The sequence below is a fragment of the Sus scrofa genome, chromosome 18, assembly GCF_000003025.6.
Source record: "Sus scrofa isolate TJ Tabasco breed Duroc chromosome 18, Sscrofa11.1, whole genome shotgun sequence".
In the NCBI taxonomy this organism is placed as follows: Eukaryota; Metazoa; Chordata; class Mammalia; order Artiodactyla; family Suidae; genus Sus; species Sus scrofa.
In genome coordinates this window covers 15,968,145-15,988,041 of record NC_010460.4, presented here as the reverse complement: position 1 = coordinate 15,988,041, position 19,897 = coordinate 15,968,145, and the positions used below count along the sequence as shown (strand labels likewise).

The 19,897-nt window shown below is 43.3% G+C and overlaps 1 long non-coding RNA gene across 2 annotated transcripts; it reads left to right on the top strand.

Annotated features, from left to right (window-relative positions):
• Positions 17-18,781, top strand: LOC100511483. 2 transcript variants are annotated; one of them, XR_002340412.1, is made up of 5 exons: positions 17-175; positions 6,944-7,046; positions 7,583-7,675; positions 14,914-15,064; positions 17,168-18,781. It is a non-coding gene; the product is annotated as an uncharacterized LOC100511483 (long non-coding RNA). The 2 variants fall into 2 exon arrangements; XR_001302325.2 differs by lacking the exon at positions 14,914-15,064 and having other exon boundaries at positions 24-175.

Here is a 19,897-nt window from a genome sequence, read left to right as displayed (position 1 = left end):
TGAATCAACAACCTATTTAAGGAGGCAACGTTGGTTTCAGCGGGTCAATGTCTTCCGCCCTGTTTCCCGGTGGACTATGACCCATCCTTAAAAAGGAATGAAGTTTTGCTATCTGCTACCCCATGGACGAAACTCGAAGATATTCTGACAAAGAAAAGAAGGCAGACACAAAAGGGTAGGTATTGTATGATTCCACTTATGCAAGGTAACTAGAGTGGTCAAATTCATAGGAAGAAAACACATGGGGGGGAGGGAAATGGAAAATTAGTGTTTAACGGGTAGCGAGGTTCCGCTTGTGGAAAAAAGTTCTGGAGATGCGTGGTGGCGACGGATGCAGAACAGCATGAGTGTACTCAATATCACTGAACACTTACAGGATTAAACCGGTAGGTTTTAGGTTATGTATATATTTATATATATATTTGACCATAAAAATAAATAAAAATAATTTAAAAATAGGAGTTCCCGTGGTGGCTCAGCAGAAGGAAATCTGACTAGCATCCATGAGGACCAAGGTTCAATCCCTGGCCTTGCCCAGTGGATTAAGGATCCAGTGTTGCCGGGAGCTGTGGTGTGGGCCAGCGGTTGCAGCTCCAATTTATTCTGTAGCCTGGGAACCTCCATATGCTGTGGGTGTGGGCCTAAAAATATATTTAAAAAAAAAAGAAAACTAATTTTAAAATAAAAAATCTCACAAGAGTGTGCAAATGCAGGAATTCCCATTGAGGCTCAGCGGTAACAAACCTGCCTAGTATCCATGAAGATGCAGGTTCGATCCCTGGTCTCACTCATTGGGTTCAGGATCTGGTGTTTCCGTGAGCTGTGGTGTAGGTCGAAGATACAGCTCAGATCCCGAGTTGCTGCAGCTGTGGCGTAGGCTAGCAGCTGCAGCTCCTATTCGACCCCTAGCCTGGGAACGTTCACATGCCATAGATGCAGTCCTAAAAAGCAAAAAAAAAGCATGCAAATGTGAATGATAGGACTTAGTTATAGTTGCCTTTTAATGTACATCTGTTGCATAGATTTATGTTTCTATTTGATGGTGGTGGCAGCTGGGGTGAATAGCTGCTATGGTTGCCATTCAGAAGCCATTGGTCAGAAACAAGGCCTGTAATTTATTCCTGGGAGCTATCACAAAATTTGAGTAGTCCTACCCTCCCGTCAGTCACTCTTCAAGGGAGGCCCCAAAGAGGGTGTCATCAAAAGGATTTCTGATCAACAGGAAGGGAGGTTGAAGGAGGAGCCATTTGCCAGCTTTGGCTTTCGGAGAGGGCGTCTCGGGTGCAGAAGGGCAGCTGTGATTCAGGGCAAAAGCACCTTCTCAGACACAGGGGCAAAGGTGGTTGATATGAGGCTGCCAAGAGCCCTCTAGAAGCCAAACAGCAAGACTCTCAGAGACTGGCAGGCTCCCCAGTGCTGGCAAATCAGGGCGTCACGGGACTCTCGTCTCCCTACAATTAAGCAGATAATTAAGAAATAAGAACATATTTTTCCAATATAAATTGATAGGCGCGCCTTGGTAATGTTAGCATCGGGGATAAATTGAGCAGTAATCTGCAAAGGATGTTATTGCTATTATAAAAATAAAGATCTGTCTCCGCAACCAATCAATTCAGCAGATATATACCAACAATCACATTGTTAAAAATGACTTCTATAAATTACCCAGTGTTCCATCTAATGGTGCCAGAAGCAGCTGGGATACAATTTAGGGCTGATATAACCATACGTCGAGAGTACTTTTTCATCCTGATGGTTTTTGTTTCCTTCTAAACAGTTGTAGTCGAGCCCACAGCTTTGTTTAATGCCCCCATGTGAAAAACAAAGTGTATTTCACTCCACGGGTTAGCAAAGTCATTTTGGCAGAAACACTCAGGAATATGTGCATTTAATATGGGAAGAATAATTCAATTTTCTTTCTATTATTTTAGCTACAAGGTTGCCATCTCCTTAATTCTGCATTAAACCTTGTGAGGAAGTTGCAATTCTTTATGAGCTGCCATTCCTCTTTCAAATGCGTGTAGAAAAGACCCACAAAGGGAGAGTTACAATCATGTATTTTTCAGTCTTGTCTAACAGCCATTTCAAAGAGATCAGAACAATTTAGGAACTTTTCTTGATACCTGCAGCCCTTGAAGACTCATTCTGTCCAAACTTTGATGGTTAATGCCTAATCACAAGCCACCCCGTGATCTTTTTTTTTTTTTTCCTTTGCATATTCATGTCAGCTGACAAAGCAGTTAAATACTGGCTGAACTGAAAGCAATTTTCCCAGTTGGGAGGCTTGACACAGCAGGCATCCATCTGTAATATAACACATCCAAACTTAGTTCTTGCATTGACGTTGGTCTAGTAAACTTAGATGGTGCCCAAGCTGAGACCTGGTTTACTCCAGACACAATTAACAGTGAGAGCAAAAACCAGAAACAGTGGCCACTGGTCTCCTACCGAGTGCTAAGTTCTTTCCTGAGAAAATAGGAAACCAGGAAACTTAGCAACACAAGTAAACATGGTCCCCTGCTTCAATTAATACCCTGAGGAAACAGCTTTTAAAAGAGTGGAATGGTGGAGTTCCCGTTGTGGCTCAGTGGTTAATGAATCCGACTAGGAACCATCAGGGTGCGGGTTTGATCCCTGGCCTCGCTCAGTGGGTTAAGAACCTGGCATTGCCATGAGCTGTGGTCGAAGGCAAAAAGACAAAAAAAAAAAAAAAAAAAAAAGGTGGAATGGTTTGGGAAAAACTAGGGTCCTAGAGAGTAGGGTGAATCACCTGGAAGAGAGCTGCTTCAGGAGAGGAAGTCTCTATTCCTCCCCAAGATGGAGGTAGACAAGCTCTACACAGGCAAGAAGGAGCCACATCCTGGTCTTAGGTTCAGTGATCTAGTTGAGGAAGAAGCACAGATAGCTCCTATAATGAAGTGAGAGAAAGATGAAGGGGACAGAGAGAGGAAATGAAAAGGGGTGTGTTTAGGGACAAGTTTGGAGAGGCATGAATGCAATGTTTCAATTGGACACACAAGTCATGCCCAGCCATCAACGGAAATCTGAGTCTGGAACTCAGGCGAAAAGTCAAGAATCAAGAGATAGATACAGAAGTCCTATTTTGTGGAGTACGAGTGGCGTAGACTGTAGGATGTCTTAGAAGGTCTGTTTTTGACCCTTCAAACTATTGAAGTTCTTTCTCAACAAGTACTTATGCTAACGCTGCTAGCAAATGCAAGTTCCACTGCCCAATGCACCGTGAGGCCAAACAATACCAAAACATTGGCATTTGGAAGAGGGAAGATTTTATTGCAGGGCCAGGCAAGGAGACAAACGGTTCGTTCCCCCTCCCTCAACCTCCCCAACCTCCCCAAAGGGTTTCCGCAATGCATTATTTTTAAAGGCCGGGTGAGTGGCGTGGTCCCAGGGTATGTGATGAACTCTGAACAGCTCTCTTGCTGGCTGATGTGGAGATAGTGGAGAGGTTGACTTTATCAGTCCTTAGGCGCCAGTAGGTCTGGGGGCTCTGTGCTTCGGATCTTCAAGTAGTTGATTTCTTACATGGTTTTTAGCATCTGAAAAACCTCAGGAGGTACGCATGAGATACTATTATCTGGCTTCTTCAGAGAGGAGCTATAGCCAGAGGATGTGCGGGGAAGTCTGGCCCTGGGAAGGCCCTGCTGGGCCCCACTCAGTTACAAAACTCCCAATGAGAACTCTCCATCTTCATATGGTCAGGCCACTCATGATGGCTGTTCTCTTGCCCTCTTTACATCCCCCTCTGCTCCGACCAGTGCCTGCTTGTCTACACCCTACTCATAGCGCTGACCTTCCTATATACTTGCGCCAGGCCCCAGCTAGTGATTGTTCTTATCCAAAGGGGGTCGAAGTTCCTGTCGTGGCCCAGGGGAAACGAATCCAACTAATACCCATGAGGATGCAGGTTCAATCCCTGGCCTGGCTCAGTGGGTCAGTGATCCGGAGTTGCCCTGAGCTGTGAGGTATGTTGGCATTGCTATGGCTGTGGCTGTGGCTGTGGCTGTAGCTCCCATTTGATACTAGCCTGGGAATGTCCATATGCCACAGGTGCAGCCTAAAAAGCAAAAAAAAAAAGAAAGAAAAGGTGATGCGGGGCCTGTTCCTCTGCTGGTTTCCCTGGTAATTAGTGAGCCAACCTACAGCCAATTACCCCTATAAATGGCAATCTCCCCCCCTCCACCCCTCGCAGGGAGTAAAGAATGCCTCACAGGGTTGAGTGTGGCTCCCGGACCTTGCTTCAGACATGTAAGCTCTCTCATCCATTAAACCACTGATGTCTCTGTGACTGACTCCAGGCAAGTATAGCCCAATGATCTTATATTCTATTTTATTTAATACAAAAATATTGATAACTCTTTATTGCTCCTTATGCTGGGAGTTTTCTGAATACGCATTCGGATTCTCTCTCCATCCTGCTTTGTGACCCAGAGGCTGACCTCTGTGGGCTGCACCATCTTGCCCTCTGGCTGCTTAATGGTTTGACCAATGGAAGACCCAGGCGAAAGATAAGCATCAGTATGACCGAGGGGTCTCTTCCACGAGGACCTGGCTGCCTCTCCCTGTGCCTTAGATTCTGATAACCACTCCCCCTCCGTGCCAGTCTGGCTTAGGGTCAGTGACAGTTTCTTGATGTTAGCCTGTAGGGTTTAACACCATCTTTTGTTAGTTTCCCTAAATCATGCCTATACTTTTTAAAACAGCATATCATTAATGCTATTAACTTTATCAGACTTCGTTAAACTCTTCTCAGTCACCTAGTCAGAATGCACTATTTTCTGACACGACTCTGAGAGAGTTCTTGGCAATTATTGATTGGTTGACTAATTGACTCGTTGACTGATACTATCCAATCTTGGTTCTAACATAGTGTCCTTTAAACATTTCTAGATAGAATAATGGCATTTGGGCTGATTTTTTTTCATGAAAGAAAATACTTGAGATAATTTTCCCCAACCTAAATATTCATCAGTAAGAAAATAGTTGAATAGGGAGTTCCTGTGGTGTGGACGAACCCGACTAGTATCCATGAGGATGAGGGTTTGATCCCTGACCTCGATCAGTGGGTTTAAGGATCCAGTGTTGCCATGAGCTGTGGTGTAGGTCACAGATGCAGCTTGGATCTGGCATTGCTGTTTTGGCAGCTACAGCTCTGATTCGACCCCTAGTCTGGAAACTTCCATATGCCATGGGTGAGACCCTGAAAAGACCAAAAATAAACAAATAAAATAAAAAGGAAAATAGTTGAATAAATTATTGATTATAGTCCATTTCTATGTGTGATGCAGAAATAGGAAAAAAATGAGGTGTTCTTGCAGATATGGACATGGAAATATCACCAACACCTATTAAGTGAAAAAGTTAAGTGACAGAAAAATAAGCTCACTATAACCCTATTTATGGACACAATATTAAGCAAAATAAAACACTTCTTTTTTTGTGTGTATGTGGCTGCATCCACTGTGCCACAAGGGAACTCCAAAAATAAACATTTCATATGAATTCTTGGTCCTTTGAACTGTAGTCTCAAGTTTTCCTTTGCCTCATCTCCTCCTATATTCTTGCTCAAACTTATAGTTGAGCTATAGTGTACAGTAGCTAAGCTAGAATAGGCATTCAGTGCTTGTTGGGTGAATAAATCAATCACAACTTTCAAATGTGCTCTGCACTTTCTCCCCCCCATCTTTATTGATGTATAATTGACAAATAAAATCTGTATTTATCTAAGGTATACAACTTGATTTTTTTATTAACATACATTCGATTTACAGTGTTGTGCCAATACAACATGATGTTTTCATATGCACATACATTGTGAAATAATAGCTACGATTAAGCTCATAAATATATCCATGGCCTCATATATTTTGTTTTCTTCTCTTTCCTTTTCCTTCTTTTTTTTGTGTGTGTGATAAAAAACACTTAGGATCTACCCTCTTAGCAAATTTCAAGTACACAATACAGTGTTGTTGACTATATTTAGCCTCTACTTTCAAGACTCCATCATAGTGTTTGTTCATACTGTTGCATTTGCTAGGAATGCTATTAACCCTTTCTTCACCTGTTAGTCTTCCGACATCCACTCCAAATACCCCCTTGTCTGTGAGTCTTCCCAAATACCTCAAGCTAGAATCTCCTGCCTCTCCTCTGCCATTCCACAGCAGTTGGTCCCATTTTTATTTTCATTTTAATGGAAGTTCCTGGGCCAGGGGTTGAGTTGGAGCTGCAGCAGCAGGTGGATGCCACAGCCACCGCCACACTGGATCCAAGCCTCGTCTGTGAACTCCTCTGCAACTTGCAGCAATGCCAGATCCTTAACCCACTGAGCAAGGCCAAGGATCAAATCCACATCCTCATGGAGACAATGTCAGGTCCTTAACTCTGTGAGCCACAAAGGGAACTCCATCAATTTGTCAATTCTTCTGGGCACTAAGACATCTCGCTTTGTATTGAAATCTAGCTCACTCAGGAGATTCTAAGATTGTTAAGAGAGCTTTGGCAATTTTGTATTCCTAACGCCGAGCCTAGCATGTGACACGTAGTAGGTACTCCATCACTAAATGGTGTATTGTCTTGAATGAAATTTAATTGAATGTTAGGGTTTGGCAGACCGGGTCTTGCTGCCTGTTGGAGATCATTAATTGAATGTCTCCCAAACAAACTAAGTGGATGAATTTAATTATGAAATTGAGTGTCATCATATTTTAAATAATTTACTCTAAAACTTCAGGTAATTTAAATCTAAGATGAAAAGCAGATGGATAGAGTGAGAGCGTAAGTAGGGCAATTTTTTTTGTTTGTTTTGTGGGATATCAAAGTCAACTTGGAGAAGATAAGTACCTCCTGCAAAGATTCGGCCTGGGCAAAGTGGGAATGGGCTAGAAAGTTGGCACTTTCTTAGGTAACCTCCTCTCCTTCTCCCCAGGGGCACGAGCATATTTTCCTGTCTGCTTTAGCAGCAGTTGCCCCCCCATGGATTTCCCAATGAATCAGAAGCCGCCTCTGCACAGACCCATAGTCCACAGCTTGTAAGTAATTCTCAAATCTAATTTATTAAAAACTCATTTATTTTCAACAACACCAGATTTCTGATTAATTCCCAGCACCATGGGTTATTTAATGCAGTGAGTTGCATTGTCATTTCTGATTTCCCAAAGTGCTTGATTGATAGATGCTATTGTGGGCTTAGTCTGTCAATGTATTGTTCCCTTGTCAAGTGACAACAAAAAAAAGCTTATTGATGAAATTGCTGGGTGTCTCTTAAATTAAGGCAGAAATACCATAGGGCACTGGAGACCCATAGGTGTTAGGCATTCTCTAGGGAAACTAAAAATCATGCTGAGAAACTTCTCTGAAATAAGGCAGACCTCCTCATCTATATTGCACTCTAGAAAAGTCTGGAAGCCGACGTGGTTTTGTTTTCTCATCTCAGGCCAAGAAAGACAGGTCTATTTCCATTTTGCCTTTTATGAGGATGATGAAATACAGTGAAGTAGATTCAGCACCATAAATCCACTTTAAATGAAACCAGCCTCATCATTTGTTTGCTTTTTAAATTTTTCAGAACATCAGAAGACCCATTTAAATCTTTGAAGGGAGTAGCCCTTAGAAGATAAGCTACCGCTGGCAAGGCTCAAACAAAACAAGTTTTTTACAAGTAAGAGGTGATGTCATGGTGTTGGTGTCACTCATCTGCCACACTAAACAGGAGTCTTGCTTTACCTATGCCCTCAGCCTCTCCGTGGACTGCAGTTACTTCCCCATCCTAGCCACAGGCACAAGCTAGGGATTGGGAATTAGGTAGAGAAATTGTCACGGGAGTTCCCTGGTGGCCTAGTGGGTTAAGGATCTGGCGTTGTCACTGTGGTGGCTCGAATTCCTTTGGTGTGGAACTGGCTCAGGTACTTCTGCATGCTGTGGGCACAGCCAAAAAAACTTTTCATGAAATGTCGATAAAGGGGAAAGAAACAAGTCTTCCACACCCTGGCAAATTCTTTCACAACTTGCTGCAACTCAGTTTGCTCAAATGTGGCAAATCTCCCATACATACCTTCCATTCATGTTTTTCTCTCTATATTTCTAGAAAGACAGGGACCCTCAGTGGAGAATCAGCCATTAAATGAAAAATCCCACCTGCTTTCATTTCTCAGATGTGAGGATACATGACTTCCTAATCAGAACTTCCTCTTCTCAGCAGCGCCTTCCACCACCATAGGTGACAGCAGTCCAGAGATTTGGGTTAGCTTCTGGCCCAAATGTCTCCCTCTAGGCTGGTGTCTTAACAGCTGGGCTCTTGTGCTGTTTATGAAATGTTCACTGTCAAAGAGATTCTATCCCACCTTGAACAGCTTCGAGGACACGTACTGTATAAAAACCAAGCCCTAAGAAGGCAGGCGTCAGAGATGAGAGCGCAATGCCGCATAAATCTCTTCATGCCTCTCTCTCTGTCGCCTCTGCTTGCTTCCCTGGAGGGCACTCCGAGAGGGCAAACGAGGGGGAAATGGCCCAGGAGCCAGGGCTCTTAAGATTCCACTTCCCTGGACCCTTTATTATATATGGGCAAGCCCACTCATGTGCAAATTCTCATGTATAAATATGACTCTGCTGACACTGGCAGTAGACACCCTTCTGGCACTCTGCTGCCAGCACAGTGAGCAGTAAGATGCTTCCCAATGGGAGCGTATAGTAATTTATCTACAAACGTCTGTATGCAAGGACATGTATTTACTGAAGGACTGTACCGAGAATGAATGAGGTCTTGGTGCCCTTTACAAAATATATCGTTAAACTTGTGCCACCTCCATTTTTCAGTAAGATTGACTGAGATTAAAAAGCTAATATATTAAGATGGGGAAGATACGGGGAACGAACCCTTTTAGATCGTTATGTATAAATTGGTACAAACTGTATGGAGGGCAATTTGAGAAGATCTGTCAAAATGAAAATGTGCTATCAGAGACTTGCAATTTTAAGATGGGAGCATAAAGTTTTTTCTGCCCCCTTTCCTCTCAGATATCACCCGCAACCAACGAGGATAATGAGAAACAAACACAAACTTCATAACCTGTGAAGTGAGGACGTATTTATATCCTCAAACTACAAATCTGAAAATGAGGGCATTGAAATCACTCAGCAGCGTGGAGGAAGCTTGGAGAGCTGGTTAACGATAGGATTTTTAAGACACTTAATACCACAGAAAACAGGAGTGAGGGAAGGGGCTTAAAATGGGATGAATGGTTTAAAGTATAGATGAGAAGCAGAGGGAGGTCACTGGTGGCTCAGTGGGTTAAGGATCCAGCATTGTCACTGCTTTGGCGTGGGTTCAATCCCTGGCCCAGGAAACTCTGCATGCCACAGGCATGGCCAAAAAAAGACATCAGTCTTAGACTGTCAAATAGCATAGTTATTTTTTAATTGAAGTATAGCTTATATACAGTCAAGTGTAGTAATCTAAAGTGAATTTTAAATGAATTTTCAGGGAGTTCCCTGGTGGATCACTGGGTTAAGGAACTGGCATTGTCACTGCTTCGGCCTGGGAACTTCCATATTCTGCTAGGGTGGCCAAAAATAAAAAAATTAAAAAAAAAAAAAAAAGCAAAGAGAACCCCCTCAAAGCTTCACCCCATCCTGAGCAGCTAAGTGATTCTCTCATACCTTGAACCAAGAGGAAATTGAAAGAGTACCTTCAAACGCGGGGATACCAGCCCAGTAGAAGGCCTGGAATAGGAAAGAGGCTAAAAATGAAGTTAAACAGTGAGACCCTTACCTCCCCCCCCCCCGCTCCCCGCCCCAGGCTCGGCTGCGAGGACACTGGGAACCAGCCTGATGGCCATGGCCTCCTCCTTTCTCCACACCCTCTACCCAAAGAAAGTAAAAGGTAGAATTCTTCTCTGCAATAACCGAATGTTCCAGAAAAAAAGACCTAGAGATACAGTTGGTTGTCAATTCCTACAACAAAAATCAAGTAGCTTATGACTCCACCAACCTACAAAGAGGTGGGCAAGCTCCACTCCACAGACGGAATTTCCAGTCAGCTCTTTAAGAGCTCCTCTTCCAGCGTAAGCTGACAACCAGTGTCTCTTGACATTTGAGGAATTCCTCTAACATGAAAGACACTAAATAAATAAAATACACACGTACAGGTAAAGAGGGAACCAGGAAGAAATGGAGACAAGTAGGTAGCAAAAAATTCTTTTAAAAAATCAATATAGTTGATATTCTTAGACATAATGAAAATGTGTCAATGGGAAAAGAATAGGAACAGAGAAGTCAGAAAAGGAGCTCTTAAGATGAAAAATATCACAACAAAAATTTCTTTAAATTCTTAATAAAAGGGTAGAAGAAAGAGTTTAGGAAATCCCTCAGAGCATATAACAAAAAGGAAAGGAGATAAATATTGGAGAAAGGGGTGTTCCTGTCGTGGCTCAGCAGTAACAAATCTGACTAGTATCCATGAGGGTGCAGGTTCGATCCCTGACTTCACGCAGTGGGTAAAGGATCCGGGGTTGCGATGAGCTGTGGTGTAGATCGAAGACACAGTCCAGATCTGGTGTTGCTGTGGCTGTGGTGTAGGCCGGCGGCTACTGCCCCAATTAGACACCTAGCCTGGGAACTCGGTATGCCACGAGTATGGTCCTAAAAAAAAAAGAAAATGTTGGAGAAACAATTAAAAAATTAGAGGCTCAAACCAAGAAAGAAATTTGTAGTACATGAGTCTCCAGATTGAAAGAAATGTCAATGCAAAAAATGAAAAACACCCCCACCAAGGATATTATTGTATAATTTCAATAGATTGGGAATAAAGAGACTAAGACATTTAGAGATTTTTTTTTTTTAAGTTACATACAAAAGATCAGGAATCAGAGTGGTATGTATTTTGTTTATTTTTTTGTCTTTTGTCTTTTTAGGGCCACACCCATGGCATATGGAAGTTCCCAGGCTAGGAGTCCAATCGGAGCTGTAGCTGCTGGCCTACACCACAGCCACAGCAATGCCAGATCCGAGCCACATCTGCGACCTACAACACAGCTCCCGGCAGTCCGGGATCCTTAACCCACTGAGCGAGGCCAGGGATCGAACCCACAACCTTATGGTTCCTAGTCAGATTCGTTTCTACTGCGCCATGACGGGTATTGTATTTTGGAGTTCCCGCCTGGCACACAGCGTTGCTGTGCCTCTGGCGTAGGCCAGCAGTTGTAGCTCCAATTAGACCCCTAGCCTGGGAATCTCCACATGCCTCGGGTATGGCCCTAACCTAAAAAGACAAAAGGCAAAAAAAAAAAAAAAAAAAAAAAAAAGAATGGTATTGTATTTCTTAATAGCATTGTTGGAAAATTAGAAGATAAAGGGAAAAACGTCTTAAATATTTGAAGGAAAATTATTTTCTAGCTATAACCAGCCAAACTATCAACAGTGAGTTTAAAACAAAGACATTTTCAGGTATAAAAGGACCTAAATTTTTCTCCCTCTCATTAATCATGCTCAGGAAGCTACTAGAACATGTAGTCTATAAAAAGGATTACAACAAGCAGAGAAAAATATGGGAAATAGGTATTCGGGGATCTAATGCAAGAGAGAGAAAAAAGAGAATTAGAATTTGACTAGAAAGCCCAGTGAGCAAGCAGTCAAGATTGGAGCAAGAGAGTAGAAAGTTCCAGGAGAAGGGAGGAACTGGTTGGTTGTCTGATGAATGTGTCCGATGAATGGTTGTCCGAAGATTATATTGAGGTGGTGTTGGGTGAAAAATTAGATACGGGAGTTCCTGTCGTGGCGCAGTGGTTAACGAACCCAACTAGCATCCATGAAGTTGTGGGTTCGATCCCTGGCCTCACTCAGTGGGTTAAGGATCTGGCGTTGCCATGAGCTGTGGTGTAGGTCATAGTTGCAGCTCAGATCCTCAGTGGCTGTGGCTGTGGCTGTACTGTAGGCCGGCAGCTATAGCTCTGATTCGACCCCTAGCCTGGGAATCTCCCTATGCTGTGGCTATGGCTAAAAAAAAAAAGAAAAAAAAAAAAAAAGCACATGATTTAGAAATAGGAAGATAAAAGAAAGAAAAATAAAAGGATTAAAAGTGAAGGAGTTGGCATATGGGCCATCAGGAAATGGTGGGGCAGGAGACTGGTTTTTAGTTATGTCTTTTAGCCATATTTCTTTTTTTTCTTTTTCTTTTTTCATTTTACAGCTGCACCTGCAAGATACGGAAATTCCCAAGCTAGGGGTTAAAGCAGAGCTGCAGCTGCTGGCCTACACCACAGCCACAGCAACACCAGATCCTAAACTCACTGAGTGAGGCCAGGGATCAAACCTGCAACCTCATGGAGACTACATTGGGTCCTTAACCTGCTGAGTCATAAAGGCAACTCCTGATTTTTAAAAATTACCCACCTGCGATAATTTAGTAAAAACTAAATATTGGAGTTCCTGTCACAGCTCAGTGGTTAATGAACCCAACTAGCATCCATAAGGACTCAAGTACGATCCTTGGCCTCACTCAGTGGGTTAAAGATCTGGTATTGCCTTGAGCTGCAGTATAGGTCAAAAACATGGCTCAGATCCCAAATTGCTTTGGCTGTGGTGTAGGCCGGCAGCTACAGCACCGATTTACTCCTAGTCTGGGAACCTCCATATGCTGAGGGTACAGCCCTGAAAAAGACAAAAGACGAAAAAGAAACAAACCGTAAATATTTGTTAAAAATAATAACTAGGGAGTCCCCGTGTGGCTCAGCAGAAATGAATCCAACTAGTATCCATGAAGACGTGGGTTCGATCCCTGGCCTCACTCAATGTTAAGGATCAGGCATTTTGTGAGCTGTGGTGTAGGTCACAGATGCGGTTTGGATCCCAAGTGGCTGTGGCTGTGGTGTAGGCTGGCAGCTACAGCACCAATTTACCCCTAGCCTTGGAACTTCCACATGCTGCAGGTGTGGCCCTAAAAAGCAAATAAAAAAAATTTAAAAATAATAATAACTAGATTATATCAGGTGATCTTTAAACTTATACCTAGTTTTTTTCTCTTTATTTATTTTTAATTTAAAATAGTTTTTAACTCAATGAACTTTCACCTAGTTTTAGTTTTACTTTTTTTCCAAGGTGGTATACATTTTTAATAATGATTTTCATTTTTACTATTATAGCTGTTCTGTCAATTTCCTACTGTACGGCATAATGACCCAGGCACACATACATGTATAGGTTCTTCGGTTCTTTTTTCTCACATTATCATGCTCTATCATACATGACCAAATATAGTTTCCAGCACTACACAGCAGAATCTCATTGCTAATCCATCCCAAAGGCAATAGTCTGCATCTATTAACTCCAGATTCCAAGTCCATCCTGCTCCCTGCCCCTCCCCCTTGGCAACCAAAGTCTATTCTCCAAGTCCATGATTTTCTTTTCTGTGGGAAGTTTCGTTTGTGCCGTATATTAGATTCCAGGTGTAAGTGATATCACATGGTATTTGTCTTTCTCTTTTCTTACTTCACTTGGTATGAGAGTCTAGTTCCAACCATGTTGCTGCAAATGGCATTATTTTCTCTTTTATGGCTGAGTCGTATTCCATTGTGTATATACACCACATCTTCCTAATCCAGTCATCTGCCAATGAACATTTGGGTTGTCTCCATGTCTTGGCTACATCTAGTTTGAAAGGCACTTATTAAAAACTTTAAAGGTAAGAAACCACTTGGATGTGAAAATTATGAAAAGAGCATGTTAAAGGACTAGATAAAGGCTTTTTTGGGCATGGACTTTTTATTTCTGCTCTTATGCTAATTGTATTGGCTTCGGATCAGAAAAGAACATGTCTGTATGATTAGAACCTACCTCTGAATTTGGCCAAAGTTAATTTCTTAAAGTATAATATTCAGTAATGAAAGAGAACAAACTTCCGATATATGCAACAACATGGATAAAGAAGCCAGAACTGCAGGATTAGATAATATATGATTCTATTTGCGTGTCATTTTGGAAAAGGTAAAACTACAGGGATAGGAAACAGATAAGTGATTACGAGGAACTCAGGGTAGAGTGTGTGTGGGGTTGACTAACGGTGCTCAGGTGATGGAATAAGGTGCTTGAGGTAATGGAATTAATCTACATCTGGATTGTCCTGGGGGTTGAACAACTGTGTATGTATTTGTCACACTCATAGAACTGCACCCTGAAAAGGGTAAACTTGGGAGTTCCCATCGTGGCTCAGGAGAAATGAATCCAACTAGCGTCCATGGGGATACAGATTTGGTCCTTCGCCCCACTCAGTGGGTCAAAGATCTGGTGTTGCCTCGAGCTGTGATGTAGGTCACAGACGTGGCTCAGATCCCATGCTGCTGTGGCTGTGGTGTAGGCCAGCAGCTGTAGCTCTGATTAGACTCCTAGACTGGGAACCTCTATATGCCGTGGGTGCTGCCCTAAAAATAAAATAAAAAGGGTAAACTTTATTAAACGTACAGTGTATCTCAGAAAGAGAGTGAAGAAATAGAGCACATGGACAATTGTTCCCCCAAAATTTTAGCTTCACATATTGTCAGATGAGACTAAAATAACCCTACATCTTTGGGCCTCTCCTGTCTTTACTGGGTAGGTCATTAAGATCCCATAAGCCATGAAGTTCAATATAACTCTTCCAGATCTACCAGTGGGAACAGAGAAACCCAAAGTGTCATGCAGGACTTCGTGTTAACTACATGATCAACACAATTTTTCTCAGAATTTTTTTTTATGGCTGCACTCTTGGCATATGCAAGTTCCCAGGCCAGGGATGGAATCTGAGCTGCCGCTGCAATCTATGCCACAGTTGTAGCGATGCCAGATCCTTAACCCACTGCACCACAGTGGGAACTCCTCTCAGAACTTTCTGAAAGCAAATATTAAAAATGGCAAATATTTCTATAATAGATTACAAAAATGGCCAGTTATTCCTCTGCCTGAATCCAAATTACTTCACAATGTGACTGCGGGTCCTTCCATCAAGAAGACTTGTGTACTTCTCTCTTCCTTGAATCCGGGCTGACCTTGTGAATTGCATTAGCAATGGAATAGGACAGAGGTGAGTTGTGCCAGTTCTAAGCATAGACCTCAAGAGGCCTCGTGACCTTCCACCAGTTCTCTTAGAGCCCTGCCCAGCTATAAGCCTGGGCTAGTTCCTATGAGACAAGCAGCCCAGTCACCATCATTACCCCAGCTAACCTCCAGATATGTGAGTAAGACCATCCTTGACCAGGAAGCCTCCAGCTAATCTATTGGCTGACCACAGACACAGAAGCAAGCCCAGTCAAGTTCAGCCAAGCCTGGCCCAGAGGAACTGAATCATCCAGCTTAACCATAGAATCAAGAGCAATAATAAATGGTTGTTGTTTTAAGTCTCTAAGCTTTGGGGTAGTTTGTTAGGCAGCACATCTGATGCAATATTAAAAAGAATGTGATTTTGTTTTTTTTAAAATGGCAAACAGCACATTTAGATATCTTTTTCATACTGAAAAGCTAACTATCTTAAACTAGAAATGAGTCATTAGAAAATAAAAATAGGAGGTCCTGTTGTGGCTCAGTGGAAACGACCCCGACTAGTCTCCATGAAGACAGGGGTTTGATCCCAGGCCTTGGTCAGTGAGTTAAGGATCTGGTGTTGCTGTGAGCTGCTGTAGGTCACAAATGTGGCTCAGACCTGGAGTAGCTGCAGCTGAGGCTTGGGCAGCTACAGCTCTGATTCGACCCCTAGCCTGGGAACTTCTATATACTGCATGTGCAGCCAAAAAATACAAAAAAATAAATAAAAAATAAATAGGACTTCTTACTTTTGTAAAATGCACTTAAAAAATCAATTTTACTTGTAGGAATTTATTTTCTAGTTACACTCAGTGTACACTAATACCGTTAACCAGGTGAACCCTTATTTTAAGTCTAAATAAAGTTTTATTAGAATATAGCATCATCCATTCATTTACATATTCTCTACAGCTGTTGTACAATGACAAAGTTGAATAATCTTTTTTGTGTGTGTGTGTCTTTTCAGGGCCGCACCCAAGGCACATGGAGGTTCCCAGGCTAGGGGTCTAATCAGAGCTACAGCTGCTGGCCTACGCCAGAGCCTTAGCAATGCCAGATCTAAGCCGCATCTGCAACCTACACCACAGCTCACGGCAACGCCAGATCCTTAACCCACTGAGCGGGGCCAGGGATCAGTGGTTCCTGGTCGGATTCTTTTCTGCTGCACCACGATGGGAACTCTGAATAATCTTGACAGAGATTGTGTAGCTTCAAAGCCTAAAACATTTATTCTCTGGTCCTTTATGGAAAAGATTTGCTGACCCCTGGTCTAAGCCAGTGGCTCTGGAACGTGAGTGTGTGCATCAGAACTACCCAAAGGGCCTGTTTAAGAGGATTGCTTTGTCCAGCCCAGAGTGGACACCCTATTCAGCAGGTCTGCATAGGGCCTAAAACTTTACATTTCTAATTCTTTTCTGATGAGCTCAAACTACCCTAAACAGTCAACTCCCTGTTCTGGGTCCTCGATGAGCTGGTCATAGAAGATTCTCAATCCAAATGGCAGGTGTGATCTAGGGCAGAGCAGGTCATGCTGGTGCTCCGCCTGCTCCACACTGAGCACTCTGTGATTTTACCTCTCACTTTGTCTTATCATAAGCCGTTTAATCCCCGCTCCAAATATTTGCCATTACCTTTGAGTGCAGAGTAATGTCTAAAGCTACTTACTGGGTGAAAGGTAGAGCTGTAGAACCTGGAGAAAAAATGGTAAGACCTGGGTTCATCTCCTGGTTCCTGTGTCCTTGGATAAGCCATTTACTTCCCCGAAGCCCCGGAGTATTAAAATGACTATTGGGAGAATAAAGGGGGAAATCCTAAGCAAACTATTGCATCGACGTTAACATTTCATAAACTAGTTTTATTGTTATTATGTATTCCTGTTAGCAACCTAGTATATTATTACCTAGTAGGTTATTGGCCTAGAGTATTATTGACAGCCTTAGCGATTCTAAGCCGATGTTGCTATGAGCAGAGAAAAAGGCTCGGCCCAGAAAGAATGAATAAAGCCTTAATACAACTGGTCTCATTAAAAGGAAGAACTTTCACCCCGTAAGGCGCTTCAGACATTATTCTGGATTCAAAGGTAAATATTTGTCTTCATTCTTGGCAGAAAATAAAAGCGCACAGGACAGGCGTGTGGTATTGATGGATCTGACTTGCCAGACTGGAAGCCCAAGCAAACCTGCCTGGGTCCTTGCCCGGAGCCTGTCATCAGTCCCTGGGGCCATTCCCATTGGAAGCCAGCCTCCGCTGCCATGGCAGCCTCTGAGCACCTCCAGAAGCTCCAGCACCTCCTGCTGAATTGCTCCCGGAGGACCCAAGGCATGAAGAACACCTGCCCTCATAGAAAAGCTCAAGGAACTACTGCCAGTCGGCTCCAAGCTACAAAGAGCCATTAGCTGATAATGACCCCTGGAAAAGACACTGTCGCTTCGGAAGGCGATGGGCGGCTATGTGGCAACCCAGCACAGCTGGTACAGTCTCCTGCAGCTGCCCACCTCCCCAGAGGCACCAGAGCTGTTATTTGCTGGCTGGCCAATCTTAGGAACGTCTTTTCTCCGACCTCGCTCCTGTACCTCTTGGAGAGGTTAGCCAAAGGTGGAGCCCTGCCTATCTGCTTCGTGTTTGCTCTTTAGCGGTTATTTCAAGGTCAGCCTAACTCACTGGCAGCCAAGCCCCAGGTTACCCATCAGCTTGGCATGTGCTCCTGGAGCCCTGATTCAAAGCACAGTGCTTACTTTGCTCTCCCTCGCTGCACTTCCCAAGGTATAGACCCGACGATGCCAGTGTTTGGAGCCTCCCTGCAATGCCTTACTCGCAACTCACACAGAAGACGGGTGACCCTCCTTGAGAGCGCTTGGCTAATGCCAAGCAATTCAAATCTTGACAGCCTGTGGTGAGAAGGCTCAGCGCCCACCTGGGCCACTAGCTGCCTTGGGAGAACAGGTGTTATCGAGTCCATACGGAGGTGGAGCCTCCTGATACAGCCTTTTCGGGACATTTGATGCCTCCAGCAGTAAGAATGCAGATGGCTTCTCCCTTTGGCAGCAGTGACAAGATTGCTTTTGTGTTTGGGTTTGTCCAGACAAGGCTGGAACGCTCAGTCGGGCTTCTCATTCAACAGTGTGTGTTTCTCTCCTTGGAGGGAGGGAGTCAGGGAGGTAAGTCTGGTTCCTGCTCTGCCACCAGCTTACGTTGGGAGCGCACACAAAGCACATGACCTCTCTGGGTCTTGGCTGCCTCCTCTAAATAAATAAATGGAGGAGATTTCTAAGTCTCCTGTGAGTGCCAAGGTTTTATGATTCTCTTGAACTCCAGGGATGCCATTCCTACCACCTCCCCATACACACACACACACACACACACACACACACACACACACACACTCATAGACAATGCAAACAATTTTTTAATATGAATCCAAGCAAAATGTAATAAAGAAAGTAAATTTGCTGTCAAAATTTGCATAATGTAGTCTCAAGCCAAGCAGAAATGGCATTTGGACTGTTTGCTGTTTTGAATTATCTGCACCACCGCACCCCTGCATTTGTGCAGATAATTGGGAGGTGACTGTATGTGGGGAAGATACACAGTCGTCATACGTGGATCATATCACAGCAATAGTTCTCAGAGTTTGGGTTAACATGATTAACTCAGTTGGTGGAGCCCAAGGAAGAGCATGTTGCATCTCTAGGTTTTTATTATTATTATTATAGTTTTTAAATAAAAGGATAGTTGATTTAGAGTGTTGTACCAATTTCTGCTGTACAGTATAGTGACCCAGTCGTAGATATGTATATATATATATACACGTGTATATATGTGTATATATGTAAATATATATGTACACATTCTTGTTCTCATTTAGAATGGATAAGCAATGAGGACCTACTGCACAGCCCAGGGAACTGTGTCGAATCTCTTGGGATAGCACGTGATGGAAGAGAGTGTGAGGATCTCTGTAGTTTTATATGGAGAAAAATCGCTTTTCAGATGTCCCTCATGGCACCCTGACTCATAAAAGGAATAAAGAGGGTAAAAGGTACATGTGTTCACTACATTCTGAATCGGTAGACTTGCAGTCACTAATTTTGGTTTGTAATCACAGTACCTCCACAGGCAGGTAAGGTGATTTGTCCTTTCATTGAGGCATGAGTTTGGACCACCTGTGTTGGGGGCCAAGTGCCAGGAAGGAGGCCTGCAGCTGGTGGTGACACCTGCCCACCAAGCAGCCATTCAGCATCTCAGCTTTGGCCTTCTCATAGGCAGCAATTGCTTGAATGCTGTAAAGAACTGATTTCCTTCTGACACGTCCATAAAGCTAAAAAGGCTATTAGCTTATCTGTGAAGATGTGCAAAGAGAATAAGTGCTTGGGAATGTAACTTGAAAGAAAGCCCAAGGCCTGTGCAAACATTCCCATGCACTTGGATTCAGGACTGTGAGCAGTCCTCGTGGGGAGGGTCTCCCGGGCCACCAAGGTAGAAACAAGAAGCTGTCTGAGGAGCTCCAAAGAGGTGGCTTCAGGACAAATACAACAAATTACTACTCGACAGAGCAGGTAGTAAAGAAATGAAACGTCGCCCCCGAAGGCGATAGAAGTTGAACATAGAAATAGGTCTGAAAATTGCTTTGGATAAATTCAAGACTTATAAATCTACAACAGAGGGTTTCCTTTGTAATAGGAAAGCTGGGTGTCCTTGGCACTTGGCAGGGAATAGCTGTGCTTGCCCACCCAGCATCCTTCCCCCACTCTCAGACCATGCTGCTGTCCTTCCGTCACTGAGTGCTGGGTGATCATGAAAGACTTGCTGTGTATTCATCATCTCCTTTAATCCTCAT